This window comes from Lissotriton helveticus, chromosome 1_2, assembly GCF_964261635.1.
Source record: "Lissotriton helveticus chromosome 1_2, aLisHel1.1, whole genome shotgun sequence".
Classification (NCBI taxonomy): Eukaryota; Metazoa; Chordata; class Amphibia; order Caudata; family Salamandridae; genus Lissotriton; species Lissotriton helveticus.
This window is the reverse complement of record NC_136058.1, coordinates 332,587,594-332,613,369: the sequence shown is the minus strand read 5'-3', so window position 1 is coordinate 332,613,369 and position 25,776 is coordinate 332,587,594.

Below are 25,776 nucleotides of genomic sequence, written 5' to 3'. Positions count from 1 at the left end.
CTAGGTTCCAATCAGCTCCATACCTTAGTTAGAACGAAGGAGGTCTGGTATCTCCGTTTCAGGACTCGATTTCCCAACACCCCACAAGGGGAGCTTGGAAACACTGGAGCTGGATTCTCTGCGAGAGAAAGTGCTTCAGCTGGAGGGTTGGCTTGCTTCGGCACTTGCTGAAGTGAGCTGCGTCGGGCAAGTAGATAGTCGAACTGCTCTGAACCACCGTGTCTTGCTAGAGCAAGTGAAGGTATATTTATACCTTGAAGGTGTCTAGGAATGCCATAGTTTGACGTAAAGTCAGGCATAATAACGTCAGGAAAGAACCCCTAGGGAATAGTCATTCTTTGCAAATTACATGAGTTCTTGGACAAATCAATATTCAAGGAAGGGAAAGTTCCCTAACTGCTTAAGCCGATTTTCCAAGAAATCGTGTGACGTTTGGTACGGGTGGAAGTAGCCATGCCTGTATTTGGTCTGCATGGGCTATGTCTAAATAAGGGCTTGATTTCTATGCCTATATTTGGGCAATGTGAATTGTACCTAATAAGGGCATGAATCGGGACCATTCTCTCAGCGCTCACAACGCCACACAACACCCACTCCACTTTATTATGTACGACATTACTAAGTTCTAAACACATAAAACATATCTAAACATGATGTGTTAAAACCCGACCCAAAATACATAAAAATGGATAGGATTTAGTTGTACACGAAAAGAGCATTTGTGCTGTACGCATTTAAAAGCAATGTTTCATTCAAAGCATATAGATGACATTTGAAAACGCTATCCGAATGAATCATGAAAATACATTTATGAAATGGTTCTTAATTACAGAAGAAAAAGTCGAGACCATTCCATGGTAGAATATATAAACTGTTTGAGTGTGGGCAAGGTCAAATATTGTCTCTTGGAAGTTTTCAAATAATTCTAGTTCTCTATGAATAGTTCTACTTTAAGCAGATTTACTTTGTGCCAACAATTAGAGAAAAAAAAACATTTTTGAAAAACAAAGGCTTTACCATAGAAAAAATAGAGTTCCAATTTTAGAAACTTGTTTTGAAAAAATGAAGGTCGAATTCAGAGTCTCTCAGAACACTGTGTGCCAACTCAAAAGTCAGAGTTATTGTTGGGAGAAAACATCAAGGGCTAGATTGAGGTAGGAATTGGGGCCATCGCAGGTTGATGGGTTGTAAACGGAAGACCTATTAGTGGGTGTCGGAGCATGCAGTATAAGGGCACAGGATCACATAAATGCGCAGGTATTACCTAAAGTGATTCTGCACGATATACCAAGGTAGCTCGTTATCTACGGCATGAAGTGTTACCCGTTGGATTTAGTGTGCCAGAAGATGTACAGGACGGGGGGGGTGGAGAGGGGTGGGGGGGATCACGGGCTTAGTCTATTATACGATCAGCAATATACGGCTTGTGTATAACATGATGTGTTGCATAATGATGATTACCTAATTGATGCTTTCTCGCACATTTTATACAAAGACTATAAGACTCTTTTTTCCTGATTTCTTCAGACACTGTAATTGCCAAGCCGCGATTATTTAAGCCGGTTGGGGAATGTTAGGGGCGTAAATTAAAAAGACTGTATTTCGTAAACGATGAAAATGATAAGATGTAGAAAATATTATGCAGTCGCAAATAAAAAGTTAAATTTAAAAAAAAAAGGGCTAGATGTAGGTAAATCTTTTTACCGATTCTAAAATACCGAATTTTACAGATTCGGTATTTTAGAATCGGTAAATTAGATGTAGGTAATAATTCGGTATTTTTTTACCGAATCGGTAAGATTCGGTAATTACCGAATCGGTATTTACCGCTTCGGTAATTGCCATTCATTCCTATGTGCCTCCAGGCAAAATACGGTAAAATTGTGAAATGGTCAAGGGTGGCAGTGTGTCACTTTGACACCCTGTTGCACCCCTGATTAGTGCTTGGGTGCCATGTGGCACACATATATGCCCTAAGGGCATGTATGTCTGTCACATGGCACAGGTGTACATGCACAGATTTGCATATACACAGGCATTCGTTATTTACCACCAACTAATAGTTGGTGGTAAATAACGAATCCTTAAAGACCTGCCGACATCTCAAAATACAGATTCGGTAATTTTACCGAATCGGTAAATTTACAGATTCGGTAAAATGACCGAATCTGTATTTTGAGATGCCCTACATCTCAGTATCCAAATACCGGTCGGTAACGGCCAAAAATCGGTATTTTCGGCCGATACCGACCGGTATTTGGATACCTACATCTGGCCCTTAATCTACTAAGTCTGCAAAGAATTTGTCTACTATTGTAGGCAAAAGTTGGACTACCCCGTTAAGCAGATTAACCGCACATAGATGAGAAGCATCGCCGTCAGCGTCAGTCGCATTAGCAATGTTCGAAGTAGATGGTACCTGTGCGCATGTTGTTCCACGTATCTCACGTCTGTATTTTGCGTCTGTGAGATCTCAACGAATGCCGTCATCAGGATTGATAGCCGCTGGGGACAACACCGTGCATGAGCCGTTACTGGTTCAAGCAAAGTATCAACTTCAGTTGGCAGGACTGATGGGAGTGTCAGACAGATGTCTAGCACGCATTCTTCTCCACATAGCAGGCATCGTAGAACAGGTAGGATGCAATCTTGCCAGATTGGTCGGAATGACAGAAACCACATGGTATTCAAATCTCTTAAACAAGTCAACCCCAGTATTTGAATCATGCGCTCACGATCCTTAATTGCCAGGAGAGTGTTCTCCAAAGTGATCCGGGTGTCGATGGTGAGTTGGCTTGCCATATCGGAGCAGAAGTAGCAAAAATAGTATCCCTGCTACGAGTCCCAAAATGAGAGGCAGTCTACCAAACCAGTGCACCAAGTTTGGAAATATGCCTAGGACTGCTTCAAAGGGTGCTAACAGTCCTGAAAAAATAGTCTTAAATACATGTACAATACCACTCGTATCAGACATGTTTAAGATACGACCTAACATTTCTGAGAAATGTATAGGGCAGTTCGTTGATAAAAAGGTATGTATCTCTGCAGAAGTCCTTGCAACTTGCTGATCATACGTCTCTTTGACCGAGGTCAGTGGCAACGTTTTTTGTAAAAGAATGGCTTTCATTCTGCTTAAAGTATCAATTTGTGTAGAAGAGATGTTCAGTGAAGGCCATAATGGTGACTCCCCGTCTGTCTTGGTTTTAGGAAACAGTACTTGCATACAGCATGTGACCCTGGCTGACACAGTTACAAGATAGGCGGTTCCTGGCAACATGCCATAGCAGCTGTGATCATTCAACATAATGTAACTTCCATTAGAAAGGTGCCTAAAAATTGGATCAATAACTGCAGCTGGAGAACCTTGCAGGAGGCAGGATAAGTTGTTCGAAGAACCATCGCAGGCCCCGTGTAAATTAATACCCTGACATAGGAGTGAACCGCTTAGTGCATTTTCGCAATTTATACCACTAAGAAACACTTCTTTCCCCCACTCCAACATCTGTGTGAATGAATTGAATTGAAACAAGCTTTATTTCGATACTTTGCACATATCTTAAAAAGCATTACAGACAAGTAAAATTTAAGAAGATGGGTACATATAAAAACAATTCAAAATTCATACTTTATATCATTTGCATGGGGCTACTGAGAGCAATAAAACAGAATGTGCAATTTGCTAATTATGTACAGTTTTTAGTTTCAGGGACCTGATCCGCCAAGCCCATGCTAAGAATTTGGCTAAGCAGAAAGCAAACAAAGGGCGGGAGTCAGATCTTAGGATACGAAGAGCCTCGAAGTGGGATCTAGTTCCAAGACTCCTGCACAAGGGCTTTAGCCAGGAGCGACGCGGGGCAATATAGGCTGGGCACTCAAATAGAAGGTGGGGCACAGATTCTGGCCTGCTAGTGCAAAACGGGCAAAATAAGGATGAATGCAATGATGATCTCCAACTGGCAATCAATTTACCCACTGGCAACAAGCCCAACCTAAATTTGATGTAAAGTGCCCTGTCCCATGATTTGCTAATCTGGTCCAGATAAGATTCGTAACAAGGGACGTCCTTCAGCAAAAGAAATTCAACAGTGGTTCTGCAAAGGAGGGGATTGCAATTCCTGGCATTCGTCACCCATGACCAATACAATGACTTGAGTGTCTGTTTGGGCGGAGCTGATCTGCTATCCCATGCATCCTTAAGACCTAATGCAATGAGAAGACGCTTGATTTCTTTAAGCCAACGGATTTTGGTCCAGCCTGGTGTCAGGAGCATTTCTTTAAGCCCGTCGGCATAACTAGATAGTTCGGGTACCCTCCAGATGCGTGCCCAAAGGAGAAGGGGACGCAACCTTGCCTGATCACCTATCGAGCGAGTACCAGCATCAAGTAGGATTGGGGGGGCAGGAGTACTCTGCGGCAGTCCCATGAGGTGTCTGTGGAATTTATTTTCCACTCTAGTTAAGATGTCAGTGTTCTGGAAGCCCCATAGTTCTGATCCGTAAAGGGATGCACTCACCCCCCTTGCCCTGTAAATGTCCAAAACAGGACCAATAGGTTTGAGGATAGAGGCCCGTTGTTCTTTCATGAGTGCCCCTATCACCTTCCTATGGGCCAACTATGCCTTTTGTTGATGGGGTTGCCAGCTCATTGAGTCACTGAGACGGATGCCCAGGTAGTCGAATTCCTTTACTCTTTCGAGTGGAAGAGAATCCAGGAATGGTGGAGTAACAAATTTCTTCCGGGAATTCATTACTAGGAACTTGGTTTTGCTGACGTTAATAGAGAGACCCCTCACGTCGCAAAAGTCTTTAAAGCTGGTGAGTAGACGTTGCAGGCCTGCAGGTGTTTTTGAGATCAGGAGGGTGTCGTCTGCGAAGAGGAGAGTAGGGATTTTCCTACCAGCCAGGGTAGGTGCATCAGCCGGGTGTTTGAGAAGATGTTCCACCACTCCATTAACATATAAAGAAAATAGAGTGGGGGCAAGGACGCAACCCTGGCGGACTCCCCTATTCACAGGGATGCGCGATGTTTTTTGGCCCTGATCCCCCCACCTGATCTGAGCAAAGTTGTCCTCGTGTAGTTGGATAAGCATGTGTAGTAAGTACTGGGGAATACCCAACGTGTCCAGTACACGCCACAGTTGATCTTGTGGAACTAAGTCAAATGCGGTGCGTAGGTCTATAAACGCAAGGTACAGGCTACTTTTGCCCAGGACAACTACTTTCCAAAGTATCATGAGGAGCCGGAATGTTTGCTCAATTGTGCCAGTGCCAGTTCTGAATCCCGCCTGGAAATCCGAAAGGATTTTTTCATCCTCCAACCACTGCTGGATCCTTCCTAGGATTACTTTGCCAGCGATCTTCTGCGTAGTGTCGAGCAAGCTGATTGGGCAATAATTTGCGGGGTCGTCCCGGGACCCTTTCTTAAAGATAGGGACGACCTCCGCTCCCTTCCATGAGGCCGGGAATGCTCCACCCCTCAATACAGCATTCAGAAGTGCGGCAAGTAGGCTGCTCCATTCACGTGTATTGACCCTTAAGAGGTCACCTGGGATTCCATCGGGCCCTGCAGCTTTGTTTGGAACTAAGCATTTAATTGCCCCCTCGACTTACTTGGTGGTAAAAAGGTCAGCCTTAGTGTGAGCTATGCTGTTGGAATGGGAGCAAGGGCCAGGCAGTTGGATCGTGTGGTTCGGTGAAAACCCCCCAAATGAAGAGTAGAGCTGGGAGAAATGAGCAAACCACACCTCCCCAGTAATATTTCAGGTCAAGAGGGAGGCAATGGGTTTAGACTTTAATCTCACCAGATCCCAAAAGCCCTTTGAGTCTTTCTTGAAACTTGCCTCTTTTAGGGTAAACCAAAATTGAGTTTCGTGCTCGACCCTGGCCATAGATAGTGTCTTCCGGTATCTTTTCCTGGCTAATTTTATAGTGTTAGCATCCTTAGATTTCACTGCTCTGATGAGATCGGATTTTGCAGAGCGACAGGCAGGGGTGAACCAGGAGTCACCACTTTTATTAGTGCTTTTACCCTTCCGTCTCCCATCTGCTGGAGCGATAGTGAACAGATCACCCAAAGCTTTAGTTGTTTCAGTAAAAAGTTGCAAAGTGTCCGCATTACTAGGGCTCCTAGCGTCAAGCCCTGCTTTGGCTTTGGACATTATTAAGTTTGCTCTTGCCAATTTCACTTCATCCGTGGCAACTTTGCTCCATTTAAGCCTCCTACCACAGTTCGAAGGGCAAACTTCGTGGGTTGACTTCCATGCGTGGGGTGGAGAGTTTGTCTTCATGCCCCTCCAGGGGGAAGACAGTGATAATGCTAGGAGATTGTGGTCACTGTCAGCCGTTGTTATAACTTCCATGTCGAGCAGATAGACCCAAAGCTTAAAGTTCAAAAGAATGGAATCGATCCGAGAGGTGTGACCAGCCCTATTGTAGGTGTGGGCCCCATTGGGATCGGATTTGGATCTGCCATTAACTGCCCTTAGACCAAAATCCATGCAAAGGGCATTAAGATCTAAGGCCCCCTGTGTCCATTTTTTGATGGGATCGAGTGTTAATACAGGGATACCTCTCCTAGTGTCATCCTCCCAGGTGTCTAAAATGTCCTCGCTGGCAAGAGGCTCAAAAGAGCAATTGAAATCCCCAGCAAGAAGGACGAGAGAGTTGGCGCTGCAGGTACCGAGTTCTTCTTCTAGGCCTAATTGTGACAACATAGATGTGCCTCCCCTTCCCCCCCTAAGGTAGATGTTAAATATTTCCAAATTTCCCCCCCCCAGACCTTTAACTAATAATCTCTGCAGGTCAGGGGAGTTTGTGGGAAGGTGTCTGATGGAAAGGCCCAGAGAGATTCTGACCCAAATTAAAAGGCCGCCTGAGGGGCGACCTTTGGAACCAAAGGATTGGAGAGCTGGAACGAAATATGTGGTATAACCCACCTTATGGCGTGGTTCAACACACCAGGTTTCTTGCAGTACGCAAATACCGAAGGATTCTACAAAGAGATTCCAGTCGGGTATGGTAAGATTGCGTGCAAGGCCTGCTACGTTCCAGCTCAGGATCCGAAGCGCAGTGCCCAGAACAATTATCCCATTAGCCTTCAATCCTGGAGATGTACAAGGTGCTAATGTATTAGACACAGGCTGCCTGCCTGGAGGTAACAGGATAGCATCCCCTGTGGGGTTGTCCACTTTAGGGTGTACCCCCGCCCTAACTATAGATTTGGCTTCAGTGGGAGCTGATACAAGAGAAGCCGATACTGGAGCTACCCTGTCACTACAGATTAGGGATAGCGCAGGTAAAGGTGACCGTGGTGGTGAATCGAACAAGGTCAAGATTGTAAATCGCTGAGCTACCTCATGAATGACATTGCACGTCCGCCCAGCATGTACTGCGACATGTGAGTTGTGGTGATCAAAAGGGTGACTAATGGAGGGATGAAAAGATGTGGTGCTGGGTAGTGGCCTAACAAGTTTTCCCAGTTCATTCGGAGTAGAGCTACCCCGCGCTAGACTGCTCTCAGGAATTGCTAAATCCAAAGTTACTGGTGACGATTTATTCTTAACATCATGGGCTACACAGGAGGGCAGGGAGAGTCAATCAACCTCTTCTAAACAGCCGAATCTGTTTGAGGTTGTTACTCCCTGCCACCTCCTATTGGGATATTGCCGGCCCCCACTCTCCCCTCTATGGACCGAATAACGGGGATTGAACCACTCACCCACGTGGTTTTGGACTTGGCGGGCGGGATAAAAAAAGGTTAAAGGTCTAGCAACAATGGAAGAGTTGTCCTCAACAGAGTTCCAGGAACAAATATATTCTGCCGTCTGGGGTTCCTCGAAGGAGACTACTATGCAGTCACCTGGGGTAGATTTGCATGTAGGTCCTACCCAGGGGACTCTACGCACCATTAGGACTTTGCTTCTCAGGTGCCTTGGGGTCTGCCTATTGGTATTTAGCCAGTGGATGACCTTGTTTTTGAGGGACCAATAGTTCTCTTGCATGGATCTCCCCAGCACAGGAACACCCGTTAATACTACCACAAAGGGCCTTGCATCAGGGGGTAGGTCCATATACCCCCCGCGAAAATTTTCGGCGTTCCGTGATCCCTGTTTGGAAAGATGATTGTGATTGGTAGCATTAGCCCTTTGAACAACAGCCTCTTTAATAGGTTTGGGAGGCTGTTGTAAAGGCTGTGGAGGTGGTTTAATGGGGGGATTAATGAGTTTGGGATCAAAGCCTTTAGTACGTGGTTTAGGTAGTGGCTTAGGTATGGGCTTACAAGGGGACGGTATGACTGACATAATATGAGTTGAATCTTCCTGGACTATAGAAGGCCCGTTGTTGTTTTGAAGAGTGAGGCTTGCTAGATTTAAAATGCTCTTTTCCATCTCTAAAAGGTGGTTTTCAATTCGAGAAATTCTAAGATCTAACGGAGTAAGAAGCTTTTTTAGTGAGTTCCAGACTAATTCTAGGAACTCACCATCACTACCCCCAAGCGCGCTTGGATCCCCCCCAGTATTCGCCTGTGTGGTGGCGGTAGCAATTGAACACAGGCTTGGGCAATTCCCAGGAACATTTGGGGGGTCCGAGTCTAAGGCAAAAAAACTAGGTGTAGCTCGCTGGACAGATGAATTGACAATAGATGGGCAGTGTGTCCTAACAATTTTTGCCTTCTTCCGCGGAAAAGCAGACATTGTGGTGCGTTTCCTTTTTTGAATGGGGCCTTTCAGGTGGAGACCTTGTAGGGAAACATGCTCCTCGGTGGTAGTAGGAGTTGTCATATTGGGGGTTGTGTCTGTATCAATATCTACACTCCTGTCGCTAGCATACAGAAGGGAAGTGTCCCTGTTTTGTGGATGGCAGGAGCTGGGAAACAGGGAGAGCTTTGGAGATAAGAGAGGGATTTAGTGAACCTCGACCTGGGTTGTAATTAGTCGGGTATTAGGTAAATATTCAGGGCTCTTAGCTGTTGCTATGTGACCTAAGGAAGATTTCTTAGATGTTGCAAAGACTTCAGACAGTCTTCTAGCAGCTTCTAGGTCCAGGGATACACGTTTTTGCATTTTCGTAATTTCGTGGTCAATGGCTACATTTGTTCTGGTGATAAAGTCATCCAAGGTTCCATTGACCATCCTCCTGCCCTTAGTGGTTTTACTACGGGTAACCCGTGTGGACATGATGGTGGATTAATACTTTATGTGGCTTGCTAAACAGAAGAAAGTTATGAATGAAAAGTGCACTGACTAGGGAGGAAAAGAGCAAAGGGTTTAGGGTCCAGTCCAGTCTCTCCGGTCCTCGAACGGCCTCAAACGGCCCGCTCTTAGCCCGGTCTTCGCCCCGAGCTGCGTCCCGCGCTGCGGGAGATTTGGACTGATATATAGTTACTGTAGTGGGCGGGGGGCGGGACAACAGGGAGAGCGGACCGGAAGGTGTCGCACGGTCACGCAGGGACTCCTGGGATATGGAGTCCCTGCAACCCTCGCAGCCCCGCTGTCAGCCTCCGTCCAGTGCCCAGGCTGCTTCCTCCCAACGAAGATTCAGCCCCTCTCGGTCCTGGTGCTGCGGCACCCGCGAAGCGGGTGCGGCGAGGTTCGGGCTTGAAGGTCCGGTACTAGGGCAGCCAAGTCCTTACATCCACAGAGCCCCGCTAAGCTCCTCACGGTAAGAAACTTTAGAAAACTGGTCCCACAGGAAACAAGGGAGTAGAGGTTTAAAAAAGGTCCTCCAGAGGGCGGGGGGCGGGACAACAGGGAGAGCGGACCGGAAGGTGTTGCACGGTCACGCAGGGACTCCTGGGATATGGAGTCCCTGCAACGCTCGCAGCCCCGCTGTCAGCCTCCGTCCAGTGCCCAGGCTGCTTCCTCCCAACGAAGATTCAGCCCCTCTCGGTCCTGGCGCTGCGCGGCGAGGTTCGGGCTTGAAGGTCCGGTACTAGGGCAGCCAAGTCCTTACATCCACAGAGCCCCGCTAAGCTCCTCACGATAAGAAACTTTAGAAAACTGGTCCCACAGGAAACAAGGGAGTAGAGGTTTAAAAAAGGTCCTCCAGAGGGCGGGGGGCGGGACAACAGGGAGAGCGGACCGGAAGGTGTTGCACGGTCACGCAGGGACTCCTGGGATATGGAGTCCCTGCAACGCTCGCAGCCCCGCTGTCAGCCTCCGTCCAGTGCCCAGGCTCCTTCCTCCCAACGAAGATTCAACCCCTCTCGGTCCTGGCGCTGCGGCACCCGCGAAGCGGGTGCGGCGAGGTTCGGGCTTGAAGGTCCGGTACTAGGGCAGCCAAGTCCTTACATCCACAGAGCCCCGCTAAGCTCCTCATGGTAAGAAACTTTAGAAAACTGGTCCCACAGGAAACAAGGGAGAAGAGGTTTAAAAAAGGTCCTCCAGAGGGCGGGGGGCGCGACAACAGGGAGAGCGGACCGAAAGGTGTCGCACGGTCACGCAGGGACTCCTGGGATATGGAGTCCCTGCAACGCTCGCAGCCCCGCTGTCAGCCTCCGTCTCCGTCCAGTGCCCAGGCTGCTTCCTCCCAACGAAGATTCAGCCCCTCTCGGTCCTGGCGCTGTGGCACCCGCTTCGCGGGTGCGGCGAGGTTCGGGCTTGAAGGTCCGGTACTAGGGCAGCCAAGTCCTTACATCCACAGAGCCCCGCTAAGCTCCTCACGGTAAGAAACTTTAGAAAACTGGTCCCCACATCTGTGCGTACAAGGTAAATCTCAGGAGGTCTTTATGTATTCTTTACCCAATCTTTCATATACGCCTGCTGGTATACGTTTTAAGCAATACTGAAAGTGGAAAATTGTAACCGGCAGAGTGATTGTACCGTGTATTATCCATTCTGTTGCTGGTTTCTCAGAAACAGTTAATGGCAATCTTTCCAGTTTGTCCATGCTCAGCACCGTATAGTTTGCTACCCTCTGTGCCAGTGTGATTTGTTTATCTCTAAGGTTAAATTCAGAAAACAATGACGTGGTGCTGATTAGACGCCAAGGCACATAGCCTGAACAAAGGTTTTGTAACGTCCAGCCCAATAGCATTAAAGAACGCAATTGTGACTGACCCTGTTGTAACATGACCAAGTCCTGTTCCATTATGTCTATGGCAGAGGATACTATGCTGTCCAAAGAATATATTCTGGATGACAGAATCGTTAATCCATTGTCAACTACAGAGAGAGATTTCTCTAAATTAATACGATGAATTTCTTGTATACGTTCTGCAGTCTCTGCTTGCGTAATCTTCCACGCTTCATTATAAAGAGCATAGATACCGGCGTATATAAAACGTTTATAACGCTGCTTCTTTGGTCCTTGTAAGAAGTCCCTCAGGTCAGCGCCATCTTTAAGTAAAGATAAGTGTTGTTTCACTTCCTTCAGTGTGGACTTGTGTAGCCACTCAAGGCACAGTGTCCCTACACTGTATGATGCTACTATCCCTGGATTCTGTCTCTGAACATATCTTGGATCTGGCCTAGTGTATGTTAACCCTTGTGTCTTATTCAGGAATCGATCTTGACAGGTGATTGTGTCTGTGGGCCTGATTAACCATTTTTTCCAATCTGGATCTGTTCTGTTGTGAAGCAAACTAGTATGTACGTCGACCACCCCTTCTGTAGTGTTATTACTATCCGGTGTAGGTGTTGGTATGGATGGTTTATTTAAATCTTTTATCTTAGCTAATCCAAGACAAGATGTCTGTTGAACAGTGTCATTCAAAAACATTATTTGTTCTGGGATAATGCAGGCTCTAAATAAAGCTACTAATCCCTGCACCTGCCAGTCTTTTGTGCCCCAGATAGTTTTTGTCTCAATGTTGTCTTTCCAAAAGTCAATGCCTAAAGTAGACAGTTGAACATAAAAGGCCGCAGAATAAATTTGCTTAGTATTAGTCAGCATACTTTTCATACCTGTCTTATTACATTTTTAAAGTAAAATGTTTCTGGATTTGAAACATTAAAACCTGAAAAGTATGGAAATTTGTCATGAAAATGTATTTGAGCTACCCTTCGGTGGCGTAGGACAATGTTCCCATTGGTTAAATTTCAGTACATTCTGAGAATTTGCAGATTTATGAAAGAAATGATGACCATAGTGATTATAACAGTAAATTTGTTCATAATCTGATGAACCTTCTAAGTATTCATGATTTTAACATTTTGCAGACATTTCTAAGTCTGACATCATATTATTTATAGTCTCAAAGTCCCAATCATCAGAAAAGGTGCTGGATGAAACAAAACAAAGTCACTCAAGGAAACCTTGAATTGGTGTAGAATCTTCAACAGCTCTGCAGGACCAAAGATGTCATAATCAGTTCTGTCCCAAGCTGTACCACCAGGTATAGGAACGGCTGTGATGTTCACTGATGACAAGTCTCTTTGTTCACGATGGGATGATTTGTGTGGTTTGAGGAATAAGTCGATGTTCTTACTTGCTGTGTCCTTTTGACTATATCTCCCATTGATCAGCATTCCCAAGGTAAATACCAGAGTTAACCAAAGTAGAAGAAAATGTACACCCAACACAATCCATAGTTTAATCCATGGTGAAACCAGATATGTCTTTTCCAGTTGATGAAAAAGTTCTGTTACTTGTTCTTTAAAAGTTCTTTTAGCTGGCGTCGTTTCAGGTTCGCTGGGATCCTCGGAAAACGTATCAAAGTTAATGAAATAGCCGGAGGCAGTTCTGTCAATTGTAGGGATTGCTTCAGGATTTGATGAAATCGCTGGAACCACTTGATTACTGGTCATATTAGTATAGTCACATGCTATTTCATTGTAGACAGGCATTTCTAGACAAACTGTTATTTGGGGCTCAAGAGGCACAAGTTCTATGGCTTTGTTGCATAGTCCCTATTTTCGCTCTGCAGATTCTTCAAAGGTGATGAGTCTCTCAGTTTGAACCTCTTGGATTGTAGCCAGATTAGGGCGTCTGCTACATCTTTGGAGTCCACTTGGCCTACTACATATGATTGGCCACATGATGTGGTTAGACCAGGTCGATGGATACGAACCTGCTCTCTTTTTTACCAGCAAGGGGCGGAAGTATTACTGTTCTTGATCCTTGGAATGCTAGGACAGGTACTGGTTGTCTGTAAGAAGGCCCAAATTCCCTCTTGTCCGTGAACTTTTCTCTGACTAGATCCCAATCTTTGGAATCCAGGCAGGCCTTGCTGGGACGGGTGATTTCTCTTCAGTGGTCGTTGGCTTCAGGAACACATTGCTTTGGCTTTTTCTTATTTCATTTCAGCCCTGCAAAACAGCCAAACGGTCTTTGATATCAAAAGGTTTTTGTTCTACCACTGAAGTGTGACGATCAAGGTCCTGGACAATCATTCTATTTCCAAAAAGGATTTCATTCAGAGTGATTCCCCCTAGAGAACTTCTTGGCAGATTATTAAGACTACGTTGGATACTTATTAGATGTTTGACCTGTCCGTCACCCGAGCCTAGTACCCTTGCTGTTATAGATTTCTTTATGTCCCGTTTTTTTCTCTCCACTACCGTATTTCCCTCAGGATGGAATGGACTAGAATACCGCCATGCAACGCCCAATTTGGCCATGGCCTCCTTGTAAGCTCGAGAGCTAAACGCAGGACCCTGGTCAGAATGTAGCCTGCTGATTGAGTATGTGCCGATAAAGACTCGCAAGTCTATTAATAACAACTGTTCAATAAATACTTATCGAAAACGCCAAGCGTGTTTATTCTGTGTATTTTTCTGAGACAGACTAAGTAAGCACGAGTGACTGAGAGAAAAGTAGTATATTGTTTCCACGGTCCTGAGAGATTTGGGTTGTCATGGCTGGTACAAAAGGCCAATATACCCGGTGGGGGTGTATAGAATCAGTCTGACACCAATCCTACAGTGTATGCTACTCGAACGCTCATATCCTGTATAGTTTTATAGGAACTACACAACAGAACACAAGAGTTCCTTCTGAATGCAAATGTTTGTAATGTGTTCAATACCTCTACACAGTTATGGTGCATTAGGAGCACTTGCGTTTTGTAAATAATTACACCCATTAGCTGGACCCAACCTGTACAAAATGTTGTGGAAACGTAATACGGTAGCTACCTCTCACTATCTAACCTGTAAAACAAACTAGCACACTCATTGGATGAGATCATCAGTGATGTCATCAATTATGTCATTTGAGACATCATCAGTAAAGTCATGAGTGATGTTATAGAACATGTCTTGAGTGATGTCAATTGTGAGGTCATAAGCAGAGCATGCGGGGGCGCAAGTTATAGTTAGTGTTGCTAACTAAATATAACGTTACTTTACCCTTTGTTTTTTTCAGTTTATTTTTTACGAACATGTATTACATTCTATTGAATTTATATGTATTTTTTAAAAAGGTGAAATGAAGTATTTTAATTTAACATTACTTCCTGTGAGGTTTTATTTTAAGTCTCTACCACCTTTTGTTTCTACGGGAAGGTGTAACAATAGGATTGGCGGAATGCCCGCATATAGCTTTTGGAGTAGCATTTTATTGTATTTTATTGTAGTAGCACTAAACATAGTATAAAATGCAATTTGTGGATCGGCCTGATTATTTATGAAAACTGAAGAAACTTTCAGGAGCAGATGGGAAGCATTTGTAGCAATAAAGAAAATAGAAAGAGGCAGCTCAAGTGAATCTTTATAATACTATGCTGTATCCCCTCGGAATAGAAGTGTTTAGGACTATTTAGGATGGGACCAAGATTGGTTTGCATATGGTTGGCCATGTCTTCAGTAGCACATAAACTAGATAATGATGGTATGGAATGTTGCCGAGATGTACTATCAGTCCTTCCTGTAGTGCAGTTGCTATATTCCCAATAGGCTCTGCACATTGGAATAATATATCCTGTAGATTAGACGTAGGACTGAGGTCGACTAGGTCTCTATCGAATATATTAAACTTAATAGTGAATGCCAGCTAGCTCAGAGGTCACTAGAAACTTTCTCAAATTCATAAGAAGGGATTAGTTTCTGACAACCGCATAAACATGACAACTTTGTTTCCCAAAGAACAATCTCAGAATTTTGAAGATCCCGGAAGGAGAGGAGTCAGATGACATTAAAGCTTTTGTCTGTAAGCTCTTAAGGGATGGGGTCTTAAAAGACCGTCCCGATATCGATTTAGAGGCCGAGATTCAGAGGGTGCATAGGGACCCTTTTAAGCTTCACGTGGCCAGGAAGGCCCCAAGGAAGATTCTGGTGAACTTTCAGATGTTTAGCATAAAAGAGCTAATTTTGGGAAGATGTTTATCTAAATCTGTCCTTCATCATCGGGCAATCCCATACCTTATCAGATCTGACCTAGGAGGAAGAACAGCCCAGAGACAGTGGGAAATGGGTTCTAGAATGCCAGAGCTGAGATCACTAGGAGCTCAAGTACAAATGAAGTTCCCCGCCCTACTAAAGATCATGTGGAAGAACAAAATGTTTAATTGTAGTCAGCCTGAGGAGGTGGACGATCTACTTGTACAGTTGAGACAGAAATAATGCAATAAGTTTGCAGGGGGGTCGGTGTTGGGGTGAGTGATTGGAGGGAAGACAGGGGGATGAGGGAGGAGGGAGAGGGGATGGGAGGGAAAGAAAGAAGAAGGGAAAGTGAGATAGCGGGAAGCGAAGGGGGAGAGAGAGGGAGGAATAAGAGGATAAGGAGGAAAAGAGGAGGGATGAGAGAAGAAAGGAAGGAGGGGAAGAGAGGAAGGGGAAGGAAAAAAAAAAGAAAAAGGAAAAAAAAAAGAGAAAAATATAAGTATGCATATATAAGAGTGTATCACTTGGATATGGTGAGGCATTCCACTTCAAGGTTTTTTTTTGTTGTAAAAACGGGTTTTGGGGGGGTGATGAGAAGTCTTAGTTATGAATGAATAAAAGGGAGGATTGAGATTGAATGTAACCTTTATTGAAACGTCATATTTATGGGAGCCATAGTACTACACCACTGCGCTACAGCATAATTCAGTCACGGGCAGCCCTCCGGGGGCTCCTAAGGGCGGTTTAACGCCAGGAACGATGGGGGTGTTCCTCAGGGGTGGGTGTGGGCGGGGTCACAGGGTGGCGGGAGAAAAGATTAAAAAAAAGTCCTCATACGTAGAAAAAAAAGATTCGTTATATTAATACTCGGGATAGGTAGAAGGGTGGAGCCGGGCCATGAGTAGGTCGATAACCATAAAATCCCTCTCTTGGAATTTGAATGGAATAGGAGAAGGGAAAAAACAATCCATGGTCTGTGATTTTTTAAAGAATTAAGATGCCTACATCATGTTACTTCAAGAAACACATTTAGAATCTAGCGCCTATAAGATGCTTTTTGGGAGGTTGGGGTGGGTTCAGGAGATATTGTGTTCCAGACAGAAGGGGGTCGCGAGGGGAGTTGCATTAGTCATTAGGACAAATAGGGGGATAAGGTTGCTAAGGTGGAATACAGATCACACAGGAAAGTGGTTTGTGGCAGCTCTTTCTATTTGTGGCATTCATTATACCTATGCCGTATATTACGGACCTAATGATGACAACCCGGGCCCCTTGTTGAAATTGGGGGCAGCTTTATTGGAGACTTCAGCTCCTGTGATTCTGGGGGCGGGGGGGTTTAACTTGGTATTTGATCATATTCTAGATAGAACCTCAAAGGTGAAATATCAAGCTCCCACTAAATCCATCTCTGCCTTAGGATCCATCATGAAAGATCATAACTTGTTGGATGTATGGAGATCAAAAAATGGCACCACTAGAGGTTATTAATTTTATAGTAAAAAGTACAAACAGTACTCGAGAATTGATTATTTTCTGATAGATCAACATCTGTTAGCGGATTTTATTTCTGGCTCCCATACTCCCGTCGGCATATCAGATCACTCTGTTTTAGAACTAGTTACTATACTGAGTTCAAGACCTGCGGATATTAGATGGACATTAGACAGGACGCTGCTTCTTGAAGACAGAGTTTTGGTAGAAGTGAAAGAAAAAGTTACTGAATTTTTTACTTTTAATATTGGTTCCTCTACCCCTCAGATTGTATGGGAATCATTTAAAGCTTATTTACGTGGGTTGCTGAGTTCTTTAACGACTCATAAAAGGAAGTCTATAAAAAACAAAAAATCTGAGGATTTGAAAGCAATAACAGAAAAGGATTTGGAGTTTCAGCGAGCAACGGTCTTAGACAGGGGTAGGATATCGGAGTTAGAGAAGGAACTCTCGGAGCTACAACTCTTACTTAAAGTAGCGGATGAAAAGATTATTAGGGAGAGATGGGAGACTAGTAAGTTAAGAAATTTTGAGTACGGAGAAAAATGTGGGGCCTTATTGGCATGGAAGGCCAGAGAAGAGAGGTCTAGGAACAATATTAAAGTTTTAATCCAGAGAGATTCAGGCATCTCAACCATGGAGGATGGGGCCATCAGGGAGGAAGCAAGGGGGTTTATGAAAGGTTTATATCAAGAGGATATGAATTTTGAATTAGAGGAGGCCCAAGCTTGGTTGTCTCGGAGGAACCTACTTCAAATATCGGAGATAGACAAGAATTTTCTGACAAGCAAGATTATGGAGGGGGAAGTTAGGGACCAACTTAAGAAAATGAGGAGGGGCAAAGCGGCTGGTCCTGACGGATTACCAATTGAGGTGTATACTGAAGGCTTAGAGCTATTGATACCGGTTCTTACTACTCTCTTTAACCATCTTTTGATTCAGGGCCATCGAATTCCCCCCTCATGGTCTGAAGCCACGATTACTTTGATAGGGAAGCCTAATAAAGATCTGAAGAAAATAGAGTCCTATAGGCCTATCTCTCTTCTGAATTGTGATCTGAAGATTTATTCCGGGATATTGGCTGCCCGACTCGCAAAAATTATCAAAACAATTATTCACCCTGATCAAAGAGGGTTTATCCCAGGCAGGCAGCCAAATGAATTAACATTCCAGGCAATAGGAGCAATTGATTTTGCGGAGGATAGGGAGCAGCCGCTAGCCATAATAGCGATTGATGCGGCCAAAGCCTTCGACCAGGTAAATTAGTCTTATCTATGGGCCGCAATGGCGGGGTTTGGTTTTCCTTCGGTCTTTATAGAAGGTATCAAGTCACTTTATCAGAACCCACAAGCAAAAGTCCTGGTCAATGGAGGCTTGTCTGATTGGTTTAAGATCTCCCGTGGTACCAGACAAGGCTGTCCCCTGTCCCCTCTTTTGTTTGATATTTATATTGAACCTTTTGCTTGTGCAATCCGGGAAGATCAGATAATTTTACCCTTTAAGATAGCGGACCTGGAACTTAAGACTGCACTATACGCAGACGATCTTCTTCTATATACTGCTAACCATAAGCAGGCGATTCCCAGATTATTCCATTTGGCTGAGGAATTTGGAAAGTTTTCTGAATATCAAATTAATAAGGACAAGACAGAAATAATGGGGTGGAATAATATTTCGGTTATCCAGGGTGCTAAGCACAAAATGAGGTATTTGGGAATTCAGTTGACTCAGGAGCTGAAAGATATCTCGAAATCTAGCTGGCAGATTGTCGCAAGAGAGACCTCCAAAACGTTAACAAAATGGGTGAATCTGCCACTAAATATATACAGACGTGTGAAAATCATTAAGATGTCAATACTTCCCAAACTAACCTTCCTATATAATACCATCCCGTTATCTTTTTCTCAGAAAGATATTATGAGTCTTCAAGGGAAGATTGGTTCTTTTATTTGGGCTTCCAAATCCCCCAGGATAGCCTGGAAGAAATTAAGGAGAGGGTTGAGAATAGGTGGTCTGGCACTACCAGACTTATTTTTGTATTGTCATGCCTTTCATTTTAAAAACTTTAGGTTATTGGCCAATAATTTGGATTCTTCATCAAACGGCCGCCTTTTCCAGGCACTGTTGCATAATCAACCACTGGGCCTGGAGTTTTTCCTTTTTAAATTTGGAGACCAGAATTGTTTTTTAAAAGTCCGATTAAAGATCCTGCAGACAGCTTTGAAGAACTGGTATATTTCGGGAGAACCCTTGGGATTCCATATTATAACTATTATGCCCCAATTTGGGACTCCCCGGGCACTCCGGAGTGTTTGCAGGACCAATTATCTCTGCCTCTAAAAACTGCAGGATTGAAGAGGTGGGGAGATCTCTGGGGGATCTCGGGTCCTATGGATTGGGATTCTTTCTCATCTCTAACAAATGGATCTTTAACAAGATTTAAGTTCTACCAGCTCTCTGCCTGGTGGTAAAGGCAGAGGATGGAGCTGGAACTTGATACCGAGTTCCTGGATTCTGTCTGTAGAGAAGGAGTCTGTAAATGAGAGGTCTCGCTTTGGTATAGGGCACTTACGGATAGTACTGGATTGTTAAATTCTGAGTTGGCGAGCCTTTGGGGTACTGTGCTATCAGATAACCACAAGGAAACTCAGAAGATCTGGTCAGTTTCATTCACCGTCTCTCAAAGGCTAATAAAACCGGAAAACTTGAGGAGGAATCATCTGTTCACAGCCTATAGGGTATACTGGACCCCTGCAAAATTATCCAAAATAACACCGGATCCATATCGGTGCCCTAGATGCAAACTACTGGCAGCGGATGACAGGCATATGTTCTTAGAATGCCCAGAGATTCTCGTTTATTGGAAGGAGGTGGTGGGGTTTCTGGAAAGGCTTTTATCCACCAACGTCACGTGCTCCCCCAGGCTAGTGGTTTTTGGTTTACCAACCGGATACAATATTAATAACTTTTCAACACAATTTATATTCTATGTGATAGTCTTAGCAAGGAGAGAGATATGTAGAGAATGGAAGTCGGAGGCCCCGTCTAGGTTCGCTGACTGTTTGAGAAATATTATGTTGGTAAGCAAATTGGATATAGCTTGTCAGGCGGAGAGCACAGAAAGGGTCTGGTCGGCACTGGTGGCCTGGTCGAAGAGCTAAGGGCGGTCCAATGATTATGCCAGAGGTTTGCCGGTCCTGTCCTCCTAAGCCCAGGGCGTTACATCAGAGGGTATGGAAGTTAGATGAGGAGGCAGCCTACCTCTGGGAGTGGCCTTTTCGTCGCACACTGACTTCAGGGTGGCATCAAGATCAACAGTGTGAAAGGCATGAGGTGTTCCTATCTAGAGTTTTTCAACATCTGGTGGCATGTATGAGGACAACAAAAAAAAAAAGTTGTTTCCCAAGAATAAGAAATATATCTCTAGAGTCGCGGAAACAATAGATAAGTATTTCACTCAGTCAATTGTGCATGCTTCGTTTCAACAGAGTTGCAGAGAAATAGAGAAACGGTAGTTTTCAATAAAAAAAAGTTTATTGAACAGTCTTCTTTCTCATGCAAGAGAAGTGAACTTCTACAATCGTTAAGCAGACTGCAAAGTATTATGCGTACAGCGAGAACAATATTCTAAAATAATACTGTAAGAGCATTGTATGGTTTCTAAGCCATATAAAAATACATACATAAATAAAAATGACTAAAGATACTCAACTAGTGTTTTCTAAAATACGCCTACCCCAATGTACCTAACCTAAGTCTAGTACGCGGGAAGAAGTAAGTATTGTGTAGCATAGGATTAGTATTCTTTTGCCAAGAATCTACCAAAGGTTTCTCTAGGTTCTAATCAGCTCCATACCTTAGTTAGAACGAAGGAGGTCTGGTATCTCTGTCTCAGGACTCGATTTCCCAACACCCCGCAAGGAGAGCTTGGAAACACTGGAGCTGCATTCTCTGCGAGAGAAAGGTAGCCTCTTGATCAGTGCTTCAGCTGGAGGGTTGGCTTGCTTCGGCACTTGCTGAAGTGAGCTGCGTCGGGCAAGTAGATAGTCAAACTGCTCTGAACCACCGTGTCTTGCTAGAGCAAGTGAAGGTATATTTATACCTTGAAGGTGTCTAGGAAGGCCATAGATTGACGTAAAGTCAGGCATAATAACGTCAGGAAAGAACCCCTAGGGAATAGTCATTCTTTGCAAAGTACATGAGTTCTTGGACAAATCAATATTCAAGGAAGGGAAAGTTCCCTAACTGCTTAAGCCGATTTTCCAAGAAATCGTGTGACGTTTGGTACGGGTGGAAGTAGCCATGCCTGTATTTGGTCTGCATGGGCTATGTCTAAATAAGGGCTTGATTTGTATGCCTATATTTGGGCAATGTGAATTGTACCTAATAAGGACATGAATTGGGAACATTCTCTCAGCGCTCACAACGCCACACAACACCCACTCCACTTTATTATGTACGACATTACTAAGTTCTAAACACATAAAACATATCTAAACATGATGTGTTAAAACCCGACCCAAAATACATAAAAATGCATAGGATTTGGTTGTACACGAAAAGAGCATTTGTGCTGTACGCGTTTAAAAGCAATGTTTCATTCAAAGCATATAGATGACATTTGAAAACGCTATCCGGATGAATCATGAAAATACATTTATGAAATGGTTCTTAATTACAGAAGAAAAGGTCGAGACCATTCCATGGCAGGATATATAAACTGTTTGAGTGTGGACAAGGTCAAATATTGTCTCTTGGAAGTTTTCAAAGAATTCTAGTTCTCTATGAATAGTTCTACTTTAAGCAGATTTACTTTGTACCAAAAATTAGAGAAAAAAAAACATTTTTGAAAAACAAAGGCTTTACCATAGAAAAAATAGAGTTCCAATTTTAGAAACTTGTTTTGAAAAAATGAAGGTCGAATTCAGAGTCTCTCAGAACACTGTGTGCCAACTCAAAAGTCAGAGTTATTGTTGGGAGAAAACATCAAGGGCTAGATGGAGGTAGGAATTGGGGCCATCGCAGGTTGATGGGTTGTAAACGGAAGACCTATTAGTGGGTGTCGGAGCATGCAGTATAAGGGCACAGGATCACATAAATGCGCAGGTATTACCTAAAGTGATTCTGCACGATATACCAAGGTAGCTCGTTATCTACGGCATGAAGTGTTACCCGTTGGATTTGGTGTGCCAGAAGATGTACAGGACGGGGGGGGTGGAGAGGGGTGGGACGGATCACAGGCTCAGTCTATTATACGATCAGCAATATACGGCTTGTGTATAACATGATGTGTTGCATAATGATGATTACCTAATTGATGCTTTCTCGCACATTTTATACAAAGACTATAAGACTCTTTTTTCCTGATTTCTGAAGACGCTGTAATTGCCAAGCCGCGATCATTTAAGCCGGTTGGGGAATGTTAGGGGCGTAAATTAAAAAGACTGTATTTCGTAAACGATGAAAATGATAAGATGTAGGAAATATTATGCAGTCGCAAATAAAAAGTTAAATAAAAAAAAAAAAGGGCTAGATGTAGGTAAATCTTTTTTACCGATTCTAAAATACCGAATTTTACAGATTCGGTATTTTAGAATCTGTAAATTAGATGTAGGTAATAATTCGGTATTTTTTACCGAATCGGTAAGATTCGGTAATTACCGAATCGGTATTTACCGCTTCGATAATTGCCATTCGTTCCTATGGGCCTCCAGGCCCATAGGAACGAATGGCAATTACCGAAGCGGTAAATATAGATTTGGTAAAATTGTGAAATGGTCAAGGGTGGCAGTGTGTCACTTTGACACACTGTTGCACCCCTGATTAGTGCTTGGTTGCCATGTGACAGACATTAGGGCATGTATGTCTGCCACATGGCACAGGTGTACATGCACAGATTTGCATATACACAGGCATTCGTTATTTACCACCAACTAATAGTTGGTGGTAAATAACGAATCCTTAAAGCCCTGTGCCACTGTTTATAGTGCCACCGACATCTCAAAATACAGATTCGGTAATTTTACCAAATCGATAAATTTACAGATTCGGTAAAATTACCGAATCTGTATTTTGAGATGCCCTACATCTCAGTATCCAAATACCGGTCGGTAACGGCCGAAAATCGGTATTTTCGGCCGATACCGACCGGTATTTGGATATCTACATCTGGCCCTTAATCTTCTAAGTCTGTAAAGAATTTGTCTACTATTGTAGGCAAAAGTTGGACTACCTCGTTAAGCAGATTAACCGCACATAGATGAGAAGCATCGCCGTCAGCGTCAGTCGCATTAGCAATGTTCGAAGTAGATGGTACCTGTGCGCATGTTGTTCCACGTATCTTGCGTCTGTGAGATCTCAACGAATGCCGTCATCAGGATTGGTAGCCGCTGGGGACAACACAGTGTATGCCGTTACTGGTTCAAGCAAAGTATCAACTTCAGTTGGCAGGACTGATGGGAGTGTCAGACAGATGTCTAGCACGCATTCTTCTCCACATAGCAGGCATCGTAGAACAGGTAGGATGCAATCTTGCCAGATTGGTCGGAATGACAGAAACCACATGGTATTCAAATCTCTTAAACAAGTCAACCCCAGTATTTGAATCATGCGCTCACAATACTTAATTGCCAGGAGAGTGTTCTCCAAAGTGATCTGGGTGTCGATGGTGATTTGGCTTGCCATATCGGAGCAGAAGTAGTAAAAATAGTATCCCTGCTACGAGTCCCAAAATGAGAGGCAGTCTACCAAACCAGTGCACCAAGTTTGGAAATATGCCTAGGACTGCTTCAAAGGGTGCTAACAGTCCCGAAAAAATAGTCTTAAATACATGTACAATACCACTCGTATCAGACATGTTTAAGATACGACCTAACATTTCTGAGAAATGTATAGGGCAGTTTGTCGATAAAATAGCATGTATCTCTGCAGAAGTCCTTGCAACTTGCTGATCATACGTCTCTTTGACCGAGGTCAGTGGCAACGTTTTTTGTAAAAGAATGCCTTTCATTCTGCTTAAAGTATCAATTTGTATAGAAGAGATGTTCAGTGAAGGCCATAATGGTGAATCCCCGTCTGTCTTGGTTTTAGGAAACAGTACTTGCATACAGCATGTGACCCTGGCTGACACAGTTACAAGATAGGGGGTTCCTGGCAACATGCCATAGCAGCTGTGATCATTCAACATAATATAACTTCCATTAGAAAGGTGCCTAAAAATTGGATCAATAAATGCAGCTGGAGAACCTTGTAGGAGGCAGGATAAGTTGTTCTAAGAACCATCGCAGGCCCCGTGTAAATTAATACCCTGACATAGGAGTGAACCGCTTAGTGCATTTTCGCAATTTGTACCACTAAGAAACACTTCTTTCCCCCACTCCAACATCTGTGTGTATAAGGTAAATCTCAGAATGTCTTTATGTATTCTTTACCCAATCTTTCATATACGCCTGCTGGTATACGTTTTAAGCAATACTGAAAGTGGAAAATTGTAACCGGCAGAGTGATTGTACTGTGTATTATCCATTCTGTTGCTGGTTTCTCAGAAACAGTTAATTTCAATCTTTCCAGTTTTTCCATGCTCAGCACCGTATAGTTTGCTACCCTCTGTGCCAGTGTGATTTGTTTATCTCTAAGGTTAAATTCAGAAAACAATGACGTGGTGCTGATTAGACGCCAAGGCACATAGCCTGAACGAAGGTTTTGTAACGTCCAGCCCAATAGCATTAAAGAACACAATTGTGACTGACCCTGTTTTAACATGACCAAGTCCTGTTCCATTATGTCTATGGCAGAGGATACTATGCTGCCCAAAGAATATATTCTGGATGACAGAATCGTTAATCCATTGTCAACTACAGAGAGATATTTCTCTAAATTAATACGATGAATTTCTTGTATACGTTCTGCAGTCTCTGCTTGCGTAATCTTCCACGCTTCATTATAAAGAGCATAGATACCGGCGTATATACAACGTTTATGACGCTGCTTCTTTGGTCCTTGTAAGAAGTCCCTCAGGTCAGCGCCATCTTTAAGTAAAGATAAGTGTTGTTTCACTTCCTTCAGTGTGGACTTGTGTAGCCACTCAAGGCACAGTGTCCCTACACTGTATGATGCTACTATCCCTGGATTCTGTCTCTGAACATATCTTGGATCTGGCCTAGTGTATGTTAACCCTTGTGTTTTATTCAGGAATCTATCTTGACAGGTGTTTGTGTCTGTGGGCCTGATTAACAATTTTTTGCAATCAGGATCTGTTCTGTTGTGAAGCAAAATAGTATGTACGTCGACCACCCCTTCTGTAGTGTTATTACTATCCGGTGTAGGTGTTGGTATGGATGGTTTATTTAAATCTTTTATCTTAGCTAATCCAAGACAAGATGTCTGTTGAACAGTGTCATTCAAAAACATTATTTGTTCTGGGATAATGCAGGCTCTAAATAAAGCTTCTAATCCCTGCACCTGCCAGTCTTTTGTGCCCCAGATAGTTTTTGTCTCAATGTTGTCTTTCCAAAAGTCAATGCCTAAAGTAGACAGTTGAACATAAAAGGCCGCAGAATAAATTTGCTTAGTATTAGTCAGCATACTTTTCATACCTGTCTTATTTACATTTTTAAAGTAAAATGTTTCTGGATTTGAAACATTAAAACCTGAAAAGTATGGAAATTTGTCATGAAAATGTATTTGAGCTACCCTTCGGTGGCGTAGGACAATGTTCCCATTGGTTAAACTTCAGTACATTCCTAGGATTTGCAGATTTATGAAAGAAATGATGACCATAGTGATTATAACAGTAAATTTGTTCATAATTTGATGAACCTTCTAAGTATTCATGATTTTAAAATTTTGCAGACATTTCTAAGTCTGACATCATATTATTAATAGTCTCAAAGTCCCAATCATCAGAAAAGGTGCTGGATGAAACAAAACAAAGTCACTCAAGGACACCTTGAATTGGTGTAGAATCTTCAACAGCTCTGCAGGACCAAAGATGTCATAATCAGTTCTGTCCAAAGCTGTACCACCAG